Raw genomic sequence first — 15,315 nt, forward strand, 5'->3', positions numbered from 1 at the left:
AGTACAGCTAATAGTTCATTAGTATTTTCTATTTTAACGCTTGAGAGAGAATAGTGTAGTCATTATCAAACAGTAGATAAAGAGTGAAACGATATGACTAAAATAATTTTGTGTTCATTAATTACATTTTAGTATAGAGAAGAATTATTATAACTAAGTGTGGGTTTAGGGCAACAGACACACTAATGTGATCCTAAATTCTTTCTTCTGTAATTGGGTAGGCACTTCAACATTTACTTCCGACCTTCTCTTTATGGTAAACTGCAGGAGGAGCTTCAGTGACAGATGCATCTAAAAACCATTTTCATATCTATTTAATAATAATAGAAAGTAGATGATAATGCTTTTGAAAAGAGTAAAAATGCTGATTATTTTGGCTTGACTTTCTGCTAAGATGAACGCATTTTGATTTTAAATCTCAAAGGAGTGCTATTTAAAGATTTTTATTCTTTTGTCCTTGAGTTCCATCCTGTTCCTGTACATCTAAACAGATGAACATACATTAACAAATTGATTTAGACTGAATATTTTATTTAGCTGATTCAGCATAATGAAAATGAAATGTTCAAGATACGAGGGCCTTCAACAGCTAATGTATTTCTGAAGCTTATTTTGTCACGTGCAAATTATATATAAGGAGGCCTCATATTACCTGGCCTCATATACTTTACCTCATTACCTCATATACTACTTTATGAAAATGTGAGCGCAGGAATTTCAGCCTCTGTATTGCTTATGCAGATCTGCCTGATGCTACAGAAAAAAATAAAAATAAAAATCTGGTCCCTGTTTATTTGATTAGTCATATTTCTTGCATATCAATGTTGTATTTATTTGGTTAGACTGTTTCTGATATTTCCAAACTATCTCCTCAGAATGGCTGTGTAAACACAAACATGTTTGTGCAGGAACAGTTCTGATTTGAATGGGGACTGCTACATCATGCAGCTATGTGTGGGCACTTTGCTTTAAAGACTGGCTGGCTTTTTCTGTGAAAATTTAGGATTGCTGCAATGTAGTGGGTGTGGGGCCAGGCACATTTGTGTTTTTTAAATGTCTCGTTCTTTGTTTTGCTGACTGATTGCAATTTTAGCAGATTTTACAGTCCATTTTTTTTTCTTCTTTCCTTCTCTCTCTCTTTAAATTAATGCAATTTAAATCTCCATAAACTTTGGTATTACCAAATATATTGGTAATATGGTATATATAATATTGGTAATATATTGGAAATATGATATATTTCCTTTTTTTTTTTTTTCTTAACAGCCTTTGGACAGTCTATCTGTGCTAATTATCTGCACAAATATTGTTTATGTTCCCTACCATGTGACTACAGATCTATTACTCTTCAAACACAACAAAGAATTACTATAACATGCTTATGTCTGGATAGTTTCTCTTGCAAATATTCAGCTTTACTAAAAAGGTACTACATTTAGACAGCTGATAGCTCTTATGCTGCTGGCAGAATTCCCACATGCATTTTACAGTTAGATAAGTACATGGCTGGTAATGGTCTCGTTAAGATAAGACAGCTTAGTTATGTAAAAGGACTTCTCTGTTTTGAATGTTTGCAAGAGGTGATAAAAAGACCTTTCCCATATCACAGAAAGGTCTTTCATATATTTAAGACTTGGTGTTGGATATTAAGCAAAACAGATCTTCAGTCTGTTATGAAGCTACTTGTCTATTCATAAATGGGTATGAATGGAAAAAGGAAGGTATGAATGAACCATGAGAAACCTTTAGCCTACATGGTATACACTCAATAAATAGTATGAGAACAAGTTGAGAGTTATGACATCTCCTTATGATGCCATCTTTGTAATAACATACTTCTCTTGATAAATAGGATCTCTCTTCCTTGTGGTTCTCTTTCTAGCTCTTTAAGTGTTTTGTTGTGGGGTCTTGTGTTTCTTTTTCAGCTCTACTGTTCAATTGATTTGTTGAATACATCAATACCTCTGAACAGTGCATTATGAATATTGAATAACTTTGATGATATGGTCTAATTCTGGCAATATAAGTAAAAGAAAAACAGCACGCTTTATGCATAGCAATGTTATAAATGTTGATTTTCAGGAGAGTAGTTTTGTAGGACACAAATTATCTTACCACTTAAAACTTATCCGTTCTGAAGGAAACCTATCCTGTGTGCATACATACATACTATAAATATACACATTTATGTTGAATATATTACGTTAATATTGTATTACAAGTAAACTTAAGCAACAATATATTTTAAAATGTACCTTATATATTTCCATATTATAATCACCTTGGACAATAACGATCAATTTCAGGTTGTCGTTCAGTATCTCAATATTGCATTTCTTCAGTACTACAGGGTGCGTTTGTATTATTTTGATAATGATATTGGATATTTTTTTTAATTCATTGAGACTTTTCTGTTCCTTTTCCACCTTGTGTTCCATATCTTTCATATTAAATTTAGAGTCAGTGTGCTTGAAAAATGCTGCATTCCAAAACACTCCCATCTCACAGCTGAGTTCATTTTTTATTTAGTGTGAACTGTCAAAAAACAAACTTCAAGACAGACTAGAAAGTCTACCTTAAATTTCTTTGAAAAGGGGATTTCAGATGTTAACTTATTTGGTAGAATTACATTTATTAACATTTCCTATTTAGAATTGTACTAGTAGATCTTTTGTATTTTGGTTATAGCAGGGAACAGAGATGAGGAAGAGAAAATATGGGGAAAAATAAAATGTGTGAGTACAGAAACTGAATGAATAAAGCAGAACATGAACCTACCGATGCTAGCTGGAAAACACAAACCATCATAATGAAGAAAAAAGCCTTTTCCAGAGAATTCACTCTTTTGGGTCAAAATGAGGCTGAATAGCATAGATATACTTCCTAATTGCAAAGTTGACCAACAGAATTCAGATTGGTGTTGAAAAATTGCTTGCTCATCAAAGATTTTAATTTGCAGATACGGTATGAGGATAGGCTAATAGATGGCATCACTTTCAGAAATTTTCTTAAATTCCATTTTATCCACTTCTAAACAAGTGATTTGATCTTGGAAAAAGAAATTGTCTGCTGTGAAGTCTGAAACTTATTTCACTGATTAAATCTCTGTGATCCTCTTTACCTGAATTATTTTTAGATGTTGAGCCATGTTGAGAAGTTATGACCAAAACTGATGAACAGGTGTGTTAAACATTTATTGTCTAGAAGAATTATCATGTTATTGAAACCAGAAGTTCTCTGTGCTACTGGAGGTTTATCAGATGCTTATTACCACAGTACCCTTCCCTGTCTTTCCCCTGCCCTGAGGACAGTAGTGGTTCATCCTCCAGGAAGAATCCTCTTACAGTTTAGGAAAGGGGAATAACAGAAACTGACCACATGAGTCTGTTAAAGAGTGTGGCAGAACAGTATGTAGACAGAATGATGGGGTTTGTAGGTGTGCTCTGAAGTCAGTACCATCAGGGATGCAAATATGTATTTCATCTTAAAGATGAACAAAGTGTTGAGGGGTGGGAGGAATCAGACTTAATTAAATCATTTGGATGGGAGAAAAACTTAAATTTGATCTCCTGACTGGTAGCAAAGAGTACAATATCAGTTTAAAAATTAAATGAGCAAGCATGTTGCGTGTGGGTTGACAATGAGTAACTTCCAACCAGAGGAGAACGTGGTGATGGTGGTAACATTTTCTTTCACTGAAAGGACTGCTAAAAAGGGTCTTTTCTTGGAGGTTGGAAGGAAGAAGCAGCAGTATGCGGATGTTACGTATGGATAAGGACAGGCAAGAAGAACAGACAAAAATCCTTCTTTGAACGCTAGGGTGACTTCATAGCTGTATGCAATCTGCAGAGGTGGGAAAGAAGTGAGAAAGGTGGTCGTGGTTGGAACAATGGCCAGGGAAGGTCAAAATTCACAGGCTGCCATCAGATTAGTCGGCAACCCCAAAAAGTGCTGCACGACCTTGATAAGCATCTTTGTTACAGCACTGCTAGCCTAAGCACTGCTCATTGCAATTAAAACCAAAGTAAAAGTTCAGGGGAAGGAAACAAATTCTGTTTCAGTTATGTTAAATCTAGCTTAAAATTAAGAAATGTATAGGGGAAGTGGGTGAGGGAATATACTGAGATGTAAATTACAAGTTTCCAATCTATAGCAGAGATGTTTCTATTGCTTCATTCAGGAGCTTTATTGAGGCAATATTTTATTGCCTTGTGGTTGTTTCAGACAAGAAAGTGGAAAGGGATTTAAAAGAAATATATAGTATTTTACTGTCCTTCTGGGACTTATGGTATTGTTTCACCTTTGGGATCAGTTGTGCTTTATTCCATCTGTTCGACTGTGGCAGTTTAATATTTCTGTGCTTATCAGGAAACTGTGGCAAGCTGACTTCCCATTTTTCTCAAGTAAAAGAACTTGTGCTAAACTGCTTGCAAGACTGCAGTGGTAACAATTTCCTGTTTAGGTAAAACTTAATATTTTCCTTGACTTTACATTTAGAGATCCATACATGAATGACTTTTTCAAGTAAACAGAAGTCAGTGAAAGAAGGGTAGCAAGGAAAGTGGGTTATAATGCTGGTAGAGGCATGACAGCAGTTTCCAGGTGTGCTGTAATTTATTACAACCCAAGAAAAAAAAAAGAGAAATTGTGTAGTAGAAGAGAGGTGGAGAGTATTTGGGCATTTCAGTTAACTTCCAAAGATCAATCTAAGATTTAAAACTGAACTCATTATGTAGCTATTTACTGGGGAAGACCTGCATATCAAAGAAAACATCTGCTAATTTCCTATCTTTAATCCCTCATTACATTTGAGAAGTGTTAGTGAAAATCTTTGATGTGATGCTTCCATGTTTTTACTATATAACAAAAATATAAATGTGTGTGCAGCATAGCCGTTTGAATTCACATTCCCTAGAGGGAAACACCATGGTTAGAATTCAGAGCTTCTAGTTTTCACGTTGTTCATTAACAGGCAGTGTTTCAGCATTTTCTTGTTCCTGTGCAAAAGGAATATATCTAGGTAACAACTAAATCTTGATCTGTGTTCAACTCAGCTTTTCATTTCACCCTTACGTGTTTTGTTTTTTTTTCCTCTTCCTGTTCTGATACGCACTTCTCTTCCTTTCCCTTTTCCTCTTTTTGAGGACTGGTGGTTGTGAGGAAAAGAGCTGGGACAGACTCCACAGGGTGCTGGGGGGCTAATAGACAAACCGCAGATAGGACTCTTTTTTGGGCTAGTGGTAAGGAGTGGGCTGTATTAGATTAGAGGCTCTGTTCTGGAATGGTGTTCCCAAGGGTATATTCACCCCTGCTTTTTTTCTTTCCTGCTTTGGAAACTGTTACAGTTTTGCTAATACAGTTTTGCTGTTTAAGAGGTGAAAAATTGCATTATTACTGCCTTAGCTGTGCTGACTTAAACCTTAAAGCAAAATCTTATTCGGAGATTCCACTTGGGGAGATGATGAGTGATGTGGCAATACCTATTTCTGTATTTCTCCATGAAGCCTTCATTAAGGCTACTTGTGCCTACAAAGTCACTGTTGGTGCCCTAACTTTTCAGGTTTCTTCCTGCCACTTCTTCTCAAAGATGAGATTGGGAGAGTGACAAAACTGGATAGCAGAAATTAAATGAATACAATTTTACACAACTGGACAAAAAGTCTCCTATTTATGTGATAATGAAACTTGAATAAAAATTTTTTCCATAGTCAAAGATGATTTACAGAAGCATTTAGACCATGGAAAGAAAGAAGTTGTGTTTATAAGGATTTCAGATGCATAAACGTATTTCCTTCAACCATACAGGCTTCTGGGAAGCCATAGGTGACATACCTAGGCCTTCACTTTGAGTTAAACAATGGTTAGCTTTCTGAAACAAAATACTGAAATAAAATCTTTATTTCACAGTAATAGAAAAATATTATATAGGTACGAATAGGAAAAAAACACATAGGGAAAAATGTTATATAAGGAAAAGTTTTTCTGAGAGTGAACAATAAATCACTTTTTAATTCCCCTAAATAAGACAAAATAGCCTGCCTGACAGCATTCAGCAGTGTAAGGTACACTGGTACCAATGCTGTACCCACATAACTTGAAGTTGGATGCCCAGATTTCTTACTGGAAAAGTTAAAATTTGCATGCATTGATCTGAATTCCAAAATACCTTGAGACCTTAGTACAGTCTAACCTGGGCAGCACTCAGTCTCATTTTGTAGTAGCTGGTCACAGAGTAATTCTGGGGTTTTGTTTGGCATGTTTCTTTTTAAGCCAATGTGTGACTGATTTGTCAATTTATTTTTTGTTTGTTTTTTAGCATTGTGAGGGATGCTATCCTTAACGCTATGATTTTGACACGCATATCTGAATAAAAGTATTTTCTGCAAGTGCTCCTGGACAGCACATTCTACTCTGAGCATTGCCAGAGGGCACCTTTGTACTTCTGTTGAGCGACCTGCCAACAACCATTCCAACTAGCCTGGCATGCTTTGAATCAAAATTGCTGGCAGTTGCCAGAACGATGTTTTATTGGTAGTCTTCTCACGGTGGTGAAGTTTCCAGTTTGTCGGAAGACAGTTACACAACAGAAGTCTTTAGTTCACAAAGATTCTCTGCTGTGCTTTTCTTGTGCTTTGTCATGCTTGTCTCTGTCTGTTATCTGTGTAAGAAGTGGAAGTTTGTCTTCAGGCTCTTAGTGCATTACCATCTAGCTGTGCATTTTACTGGCTGTAATTTTAAGCTGCTGCTCCCTTATGGAACTGAGGGAAAATAGGAAAGAAGCTAACATCTGACTGAAATATCCATTTTTAGTATTTTATCCTAGGTGATGCTGTTCCATCAGCCTGTACTGCAGAACCAGAGTGACTTAAACTCTGTTCACTCCAATGAACAGTCATTCAATTATCAATAATTGAAATGTCAGTGTTAGCTGGCTGACTATCAGAGCACTGTTTTAAGAATAAATAGAAGTGAGTCACCTCGCTTTGTCACCACTGGTAGGCACGCATGTGAAAAAATACGTTCACTGCTTCCCTCAGCCAGGAAGAACACTCAGTGAATTGGCTAGCATGGTGTCTGATCACACAGGATCTAGCATCCCTGAAATCTTCTGATCAGAATAAGGTGTTATCTCTCAATACAGTATATGGGAACAGGGTATTATGTACCTGCAGAACAGTATCTAAAATACCAACATGAGAGTTATCTAAGCCACCCACTAGAAAACATTAATAAGATGGCATGCAGTCTTGCTTCACTAGAGCTTTAAATGCCTTAGTTTGTACTGCAGTGGTTAGATTATGCTCTGTGTGGAAGGATTATGCAAATTTTTTATGGAGAAGAAACAATTGAATATATAAAGATTTTACATTACATATTAGATGCCTATAGAAATAAGGAGAGCATTGGAGGACTGATTTTTGGATATTATTTTTTGTCTAGTCCGATATGGGACACTCAAGTAATCTTATGAACCTGTATCCAAAATACTTTGCCTTGTTTCTGAACTCATTTGGTCAAGCAAATACTCATTTTTTAAGAGCACTTCTATTAGGAATTTCTGGATAGATCCTTTGAGGGAATTGCAGCTTTGTGATATGCTAAATTTGATGGTTCCTGCCAACTAACAATTGTTGCAAACTCTTGGTAGTTTCTCATAATCCCCTTTTCTCATAATCCCTATTCACTGCTTCATATTTTAATATTGTCCTCAGAATATGAGGTATGCAAGTGTAATATCAATTTTTCTGAGGTCAAGTGATTTGTTCATGGTCATAAAAGGAGTCTCTGGCAGAACCATAGGTGAAACTGAAATCCATCAAGCCTTAGTCCAATCTGTTTCCCATGAAATAAAAAACATTACTATTATAATTCAGTTAGATTTGAAATTAGAGTTGAATGTGGGGTGTCCTACTTCAGCAACTTTCTTTGGCAGAAGTCCTTGATAATAACTGCCAACTGTAAGAAGTTTGAGTTCTTCTCCTTACACTTACTTGACTGAGGTCTGTCAGAGGCCAGATTTACAAAAAATATTAGATTTATGAAATAAGCATTCAACATTTTGTAAAGTGTTAGACTACCCCAGTTTTTCTAACCTTCTCCTAAGGTTCAATTTTTCTCTTTTAAGTCATATGACTGAGAATCTGAACCTCTCTCCCCCAGTCTGACTGTTTTGCACATTTCCTCCACATCTGTAAATTTTTCTCTCCTCTCCTCTCCTCTCCTCTCCTCTCCTCTCCTCTCCTCTCCTCTCCTCTCCTCTCCTCTCCTCTCCTCTCCTCTCCTCTCCTCTCCTCTCCTCTCCTCTCCTCTCCTCTCCTCTCCTCTCCTCTCCTCTCCTCTCCTCTCCTCTCCTCTCCTCTCCTCTCCTCTCCTCTCCTCTCCTCTCCTCTCCTCTCCTCTCCTCTCCTCTCCTCTCCTCTCCTCTCCTCTCCTCTCCTCTCCTCTCCTCTCCTCTCCTCTCCTCTCCTCTCCTCTCCTCTCCTCTCCTCTCCTCTCCTCTCCTCTCCTCTCCTCTCCTCTCCTCTCCTCTCCTCTCCTCTCCTCTCCTCTCCTCTCCTCTCCTCCTCTCCTCTCCTCTCCTCTCCTCTCCTCTCCTCTCCTCTCCTCTCCTCTCCTCTCCTCTCCTCTCCTCTCCTCTCCTCTCCTCTCCTCTCCTCTCCTCTCCTCTCCTCTCCTCTCCTCTCCTCTCCTCTCCTCTCCTCTCCTCTCTCCTCTCCTCTCCTCTCCTCTCCTCTCCTCTCCTCTCTCCTCTCCTCTCCTCCTCTCCTCTCCTCTCCTCTCCTCTCCTCTCCTCTCCTCTCCTCTCCTCTCCTCTCCTCTCCTCTCCTCTCCTCTCCTCTCCTCTCCTCTCCTCTCCTCTCCTCTCCTCTCCTCTCCTCTCCTCTCCTCTCCTCTCCTCTCCTCTCCTCTCCTCTCCTCTCCTCTCCTCTCCTCCTCTCCTCTCCTCTCCTCTCCTCTCCTCTCTCTCCTCTCCTCTCCTCTCCTCTCCTCTCCTCTCCTCTCCTCTCCTCTCCTCTCCTCTCCTCTCCTCTCCTCTCCTCTCCTCTCCTCTCCTCTCCTCTCCTCTCCTCTCCTCTCCTCTCCTCTCCTCTCCTCTCCTCTCCTCTCCTCTCCTCTCCTCTCCTCTCCTCTCCTCTCCTCTCCTCTCCTCTCCTCTCCTCTCCTCTCCTCTCCTCTCCTCTCCTCTCCTCTCCTCTCCTCTCCTCTCCTCTCCTCTCCTCTCCTCTCCTCTCCTCTCCTCTCCTCTCCTCTCCTCTCCCCTCCCTTTCCCCTTCCCTTTCCCCTTCCCTTTCCCCTTCCCTTTCCCCTTCCCTTTCCCCTTCCCTTTCCCCTTCCCTTTCCCCTTCCCTTTCCCCTTCCCTTTCCCCTTCCCTTTCCCGTTTCAGGTTTTAACTACTCCAAACCTCTACAATAGTAATAATAATGATGATAATAATGAAAATACATACCAACGAAGAAAAAAAAAATCTACCACCACCAACAAAGGAAATTTCCTGCAAAATTCAGATAAATAGATAAACAAAAGTAGTCCAGTATAATCCAAAGGCCTAGGTTTGACAGGATGATTAAGTTGCAGGGTGTCAGTGAGAGTGAATGACGATGTTGCAGTCTGTCTCTGTATTTGCTGTTTCTGTAGCCTTAATTGAGAAGTGCTACAATTTCATCTTTCTTCCTATCCCCACTTCTTTGTTCTTAAATACCGTGCTTCAAAGGAAGAGCTGCTCGTCAGTGAGACCAGGGGTCCCTGAATCACAGCCCCGGTACAAGCAGAAGGATGGGAGGCTGGACATAGGTTGCGCTGTCTCGTCAGGTCTCCTGCATGTGCTCAAGGGAAAGGAATTGGCACAAGGATCAGAGGAACGGCTCTGCCTTGAGCTGCCGGCCTCACATTGCAGTTAACCCAGCACCTTAAAGGGCTCAGGCTCTGTAGGAGAGCTGACTTTGGAAGACTGTGGAGGGAGGGTCTGGTTCTATTATTTTTAGTTGCGTTTGAATATCCCATTGTGGTGCTTCCATTTTCACTTTTGTGTGTCACAGGATTGCTGTTTCAAACAGTTTGTCTTTTAATATGTTTAGCAGGGTGATTATAAGGATTAATTCACAAATTACGCTTGAAATTGAGTAAATATTAACAGAGGCCAATCTAATATTCATTGAAACCAATGAATATTTTTTATTTGCCTCAGAGGCCCGGGTTCAAGTTCATAGCATTTTGAGAAGAGATTCAGGCCAAGGTCTTGGTAACTTCTGGTCTGTTGTAGTGCTGGGTAGTGCAGAAAGGGAGCTGCAGAGTGCATCTACATAGGGTCTTGAGGCCAGCAGAGCCAGAGGAGGAACAGCACTGGGGAGGATATGTGTGTGGAGGTTCTCTTCCTCTCCTAGGGTGGCTGTGATGGAGCCAGCATTTTCCACCACTTTTCTACAAGAGAACCCTATGCTACTGTGTTGTAAGGCAGCTATACTGCTCAGTGAGCACCAAGATGTCTCTGAACAAGCTGTGTTGCTGTGCAAACACATTTGCAGTGTGTACAGGCCTTTTATTTATTTATTTTTTTCCATCCCATTAGGTAAGTTTTTTTTTTAATTATTTTTGTTTGTTGTTCTCTAATGTTCTAGTAGCTTTGATATGAGCAGCTGTAGTGATGTGAGGAAAAGTATAAATTTCAGGATATCAGACAGGGTTCTCATACCCAAGGTTAGCGTTGTTGCACCCAAAATTGCATTTCTATTGCTGCTTTGTGGTGCATTGGCAATGACAGATGTCTGTAGTCACACTAAATAGCCCATTCTAAGTTATGTTTCTGAACTGGTCCTTCAGTTGCCCTGCAGAGCAATCTGTAAAATCAGAGACCTGTTGTTCCTTTAAATCTTTTTTCATTGTGTAACTAGTCTGTGGTTCCTGTTCTAAATGGCTTGCCAGGACTACTGACAATATTGTCCCTCCTGTAAGTAGCTTCAACACAGTGGTTTTTTTATTATTATTATTTTATTTTATTTTATTTTAGTTATGTACATAAGTTCAAGTTAATCCTAGTGGCTAAATGCATTTGTGATTCCTTCCCTTCCCTTGTCCTCTTCAGCTCTAACATTCCTTTTTACTGCATACGTACTTGTGATAATTTATTGCAAATAAGAGCTAGCTTGCTTTTTGTTTCTGCCTATTTTTTATTTATTTATTTATTTTTTGGATGGGCTGCTTATGTTCTTTGACTAGAATGAGGCCATTAATGTACTGGGTGCTATCCAATGGTCTGCAGTACTACCAATCAAAACTAATTATTCAGTGTTGTATTAGTAGGTACACATATGTTTGAGTCTGTGTATAGGGTTTAAATGAGTTTGAAATGCTTTGATTTTTTGTGTGTGTCATGCAGTGACTTGGAAGCGTATTTTTGTTGCATGTGTTTTAGCAGATGCATACATGACACAGGCAACCAATTAACTGAAGTGAAAATGGATTTATTGGTGAAATTCATTCTGAAGCTTGCCAAATTCCAGTTCTGCTAACTGCACGGTAAGGACCTGGAAGGCAGCGATCTGTGATGAGATGTTAAAACACAGCTACTGATCCCTGGGAGCAATGAGAAATTTTCTGAAAGACTGTGGAGGTGAAGAATCTCAGCACATCTCTTTAGCTGAGGTGCTATGGTAAAAAATAATGGTGGTACTTACAATCCTTAACAGAAGAGTTAAGTGACTTACAAATACCATGTTCATACACAGGGTATCATCTGTTACAGACCCTCCTAAGCCCGGCATCATGAAAGTTGAACTCATGCTACACTAATATCTCTATAAAATAAATTCCTCTCTTCAACTATGCTTGACACAATTACGTTAATATGAGCTCTTGTTGCAAAACACCAATTTGAACAGTTTAGTGCTTCTTGGTGATTGCTTTCCATATAGTTTGGTTCTAACGGTGTGTGTATATATATATATATATATGTATATATATATTATCCTCTGAAAAAAAGTCATAAGTAGCACTTAAAAGTGTTCCACTATGAGGAAACTCAGCAATACCCTAAGTACGATAGGATTTAAAGTAATCCTTGAAAGCTCTACTGTTACAGAAATAGATTTCTTAGGTAGCTGACAAATGGGTATCTAAAATATTACTAGTCGACAATATACTTAAAAAATCATCCTGATAATTTTGATTTATATTGCTTGGCTTGGAAAAGTATTCTTTTTCATCCTCTAGAGATGCTTTTGCTTTTATCCATTCAATGTTTTATTACATACAACTGAGAACTGAAGCAGGAAATGTAGGTCATCTGAACCTTGTGGGAAATATGCCTTGGGCATTGACAGCTATGAATGTCCCTTTTCCCATACAGCCATTGGCTGATTATCACATTTTTAAAATTCTAATATAGATGAACTAGCACCTCTGAAGATACCGTATTGTACCTGTGTCCGCTGAGTTTATTTTTATCAGGTGCAAGGGTAATAAATTTTATTTTAAACTTCTTGAACATTCAGAATTGTGCTGTACTGATGAGGTACTTATGTCTCATCTCATATTCACAAGCATAATAAAGATTGTGGTTAGGCCACAGTAGGGCTTTGTAATATTGTAAAAGAAAGGATGAATTAAAATGAAAAAAAAAAAAAAAAAACCACCTTAATCTGAATGGAGGCAAAATGTCTAGATGAAGAAGCTTCTATTTATTATTTTTTAAATTTATTTTTTAATGTATTTATGTATGTATTTTATACACAGTTTCATGAATTACTCTTGGCCTTCTGGGAACTTCTGGAAGGTAACTAAGTATCCTTACAAAAATAATATATTTAAGTGAGCAGTTTTAGTCTGTGGAAATGTATTTTTTTATATATATATAAATATATATATATTCAATGAATATATAAATATTCAATGATTTTACAGAAATGTTTTCCCACAGCTAAAATGTTACAAACATAGATTTGTTGAAATAGTGAGTATGGCAAAGTTCAGTATTCAGGCATCCTTGAGAGCTTTAAGGGTTGCAGTTCTTTCTGTTTCTTGCAAAGATTTCTGCAACTTAAAAATCTGAGTTTTCGGAAGAAATTAAAATTGGAAATAGAAGGTTAAAAGCAATATGTAATCATACAGAAAATGAAGATAGTTGTGCAGACAAATGCTGAGTGAATCTTTCTAAAATATTTCTTGGGGAGAAGAGAAACCAGAGCTATGCTATTGGTTTCCATGTTAGACAGAGATGGCAAATATAGGCAATGACAGTGTAGAAATAGATGAACTGAGGAATGTATCTGTTGTGTAAGAGCCCTAGCCAGAAGGTGTGATATGGTGTTTTGTTTTGTTTTTAAAGTGGAATCAACGTGAAAATTTCAGCAGTAAGGTTTATTATATGTAGTAATTGTTATTGTCCTCTGTTTCTCCATTTGTCTTGCTTGTATGTCAGATAAAAAGAAAATGCATGTCAGATCTGAAGGAGAGGACGATGTTGTTGTTCTCAAAGTAAAAATATGTATAGTCTAAGAAGTATTTATGATTAGGTTAATTGATGTCCTTGATAATATGAACTTGGACGTTTAATACTATGTGCTTGTATACACATTTGCAGATGTCTATTTATGTCTTAGTCCTAGATGTCCTCTTTTTATAAGTTATGTTGCTGAAGGCTGACAGTTTAATCTCTTATGCAAGAACAGTGAAATGGTATTGTTTTTTCAGGAAGCTTCAGGTAAGAATAATTAGTCTTCAGTTTATTTATCATTATGTATCATTTCTTCAGAAAACTGCTTGCCTGGATGTGTCTATCTTTTTTTGTTTATTTGTTTGTTTGTTTGGTGGAGACGTGCAAGATTTTTTTTTCTTCCTAAAATTCAGTAAAACTCTTTCATTTACTACGGATTTTAGCACTGTTGGTTTTTGTGTTGCATTTGAAAGATGAAATCTTTCTCTGAATGAAAACTCCTAGTCTAAAATGAAACTGTACTCACAACCCAGCAATTTTCTTTCACATAAGATGAAAGAGCAACTGATTCCATGCGGTATGTAGGGAGATACCTTTTTACCTGACACAAACTATTTTCTCCTCCAAGCATTTTTTGTCTATCTGTGCTTTTGCTTTATGCTTCAGCTGAGATGACTCATTAACAAGTTCACCTTCCAGAAATCTTATTCAATCTGAATAGCATTGTTCCCGATTGAATCAAGGCTAGAATGCTGAGTTTGGGATGACAAATATAACAGAAATAAAGTCATAATTTCTTAACCATGTGAAATATTGGTTCACGTACTTGTTTCACTTGTGAAATATTGCCTTTCATGTACTAGTCCCCCAAACTGTTGAACAGTTGATTCAAATCTAATCAAGTTTATTTCTTTTGCTGTTCTTTATTTTGAATTACAAGTTCCCTTTACCTATCAAGTAAAGCGAGACATTTGGTATGTTCCAGAGACTGTTGAATAGGTGACTTTTGACTTAGAGGCCATTAGTCTTCTCTCTCTCTCTCCCTCTCTCTCTCAATCCCTCTCCTCTAGAAATGATAGCATATATTCAAAAGTTCTTAAGATTTGCAATAAGTGTGTAGAACTCAACAGCGCTGGAAGTGGTTATTTGTATTCATACAGTGATTGAAGGACTGTTGTGGATGTATTGTGAGTTAATAAGTATGTTGTTATATAAAGCTTCTGAGTCAGTAAAATACAAATTTTATCAGAGTAGAGTATTTCTTCCTTCCTTTTTCTTGCTGTGTTTACAAGTTTAATATTTTCTGTCCTTAGAGTCATGCAAACAGTAAGCACGACTAGTCAAATAGCACAGAACCCTGGTCCCACTCACTGGTCCCAACCATTCGGGAGCCAAGATGCATCCTCTTCTGCTGCAACCCTTGTATAGCTGGACTTGGTGCCTTTGTCAGTGTTAAGAGAGGCATTGTGATTCCATAGTTTCTGCTTTTGAAATAGATAGGCTGGAAGATGAATGTAAAGGAAAGTAAAAATGGAAATATTTCTGTGCCCAGCACCACAGGTTGTTTTTTGTTTTGTTTTGTTTTCCTTCAAAGCTTACCAGAGATGTAGGTGATTTTCTTCAGATCCTGGAGCAAAGTTTTTATTTCACTTAATAGGTACACTTTTTAACTCTTATGAGTTACACAAAAAAATTAATAGCAATCTCTTGAGATTTCCATTTTAAGTGCTCAAGGATACTTCAAAGAGTAGTGCTGAACTTTAGTTTTAAGGCTAACATTAGTGCTAAATGTAATTTGAACAGCTGTAAATAATACTTATTATATTTAGACCCCCAAATTTTCAAAGGTAGACAAGAGGATTATTCTGGTATCTCGTCATAGGAC

At 37.7% G+C, this 15,315-nt stretch overlaps 1 protein-coding gene across 11 annotated transcripts in view; it reads left to right on the forward strand.

Annotated features, from left to right (window-relative positions):
- The window catches only part of JAKMIP1 (janus kinase and microtubule interacting protein 1), a 154,778-nt gene that overhangs the window by 53,662 nt on the left and 85,801 nt on the right, over nucleotides 1-15,315 (forward strand). Inside the window, exon 3 of one of the 11 annotated variants that reach the window (XM_048046323.2) lies at nucleotides 11,412-11,515. The exons of 9 other annotated variants lie outside the window; for them this stretch is intronic. The gene's annotated coding sequence lies outside the window, so the exon portion shown is untranslated. Of the gene's footprint in view, nucleotides 1-1,594; nucleotides 1,722-11,411; nucleotides 11,516-15,315 lie in introns of those variants that run through there. One more of the 11 variants, XM_048046331.2, reaches the window with a different exon arrangement.

Source organism: Anser cygnoides, chromosome 4 (assembly GCF_040182565.1).
Source record: "Anser cygnoides isolate HZ-2024a breed goose chromosome 4, Taihu_goose_T2T_genome, whole genome shotgun sequence".
Classification (NCBI taxonomy): domain Eukaryota; kingdom Metazoa; phylum Chordata; class Aves; order Anseriformes; family Anatidae; genus Anser; species Anser cygnoides.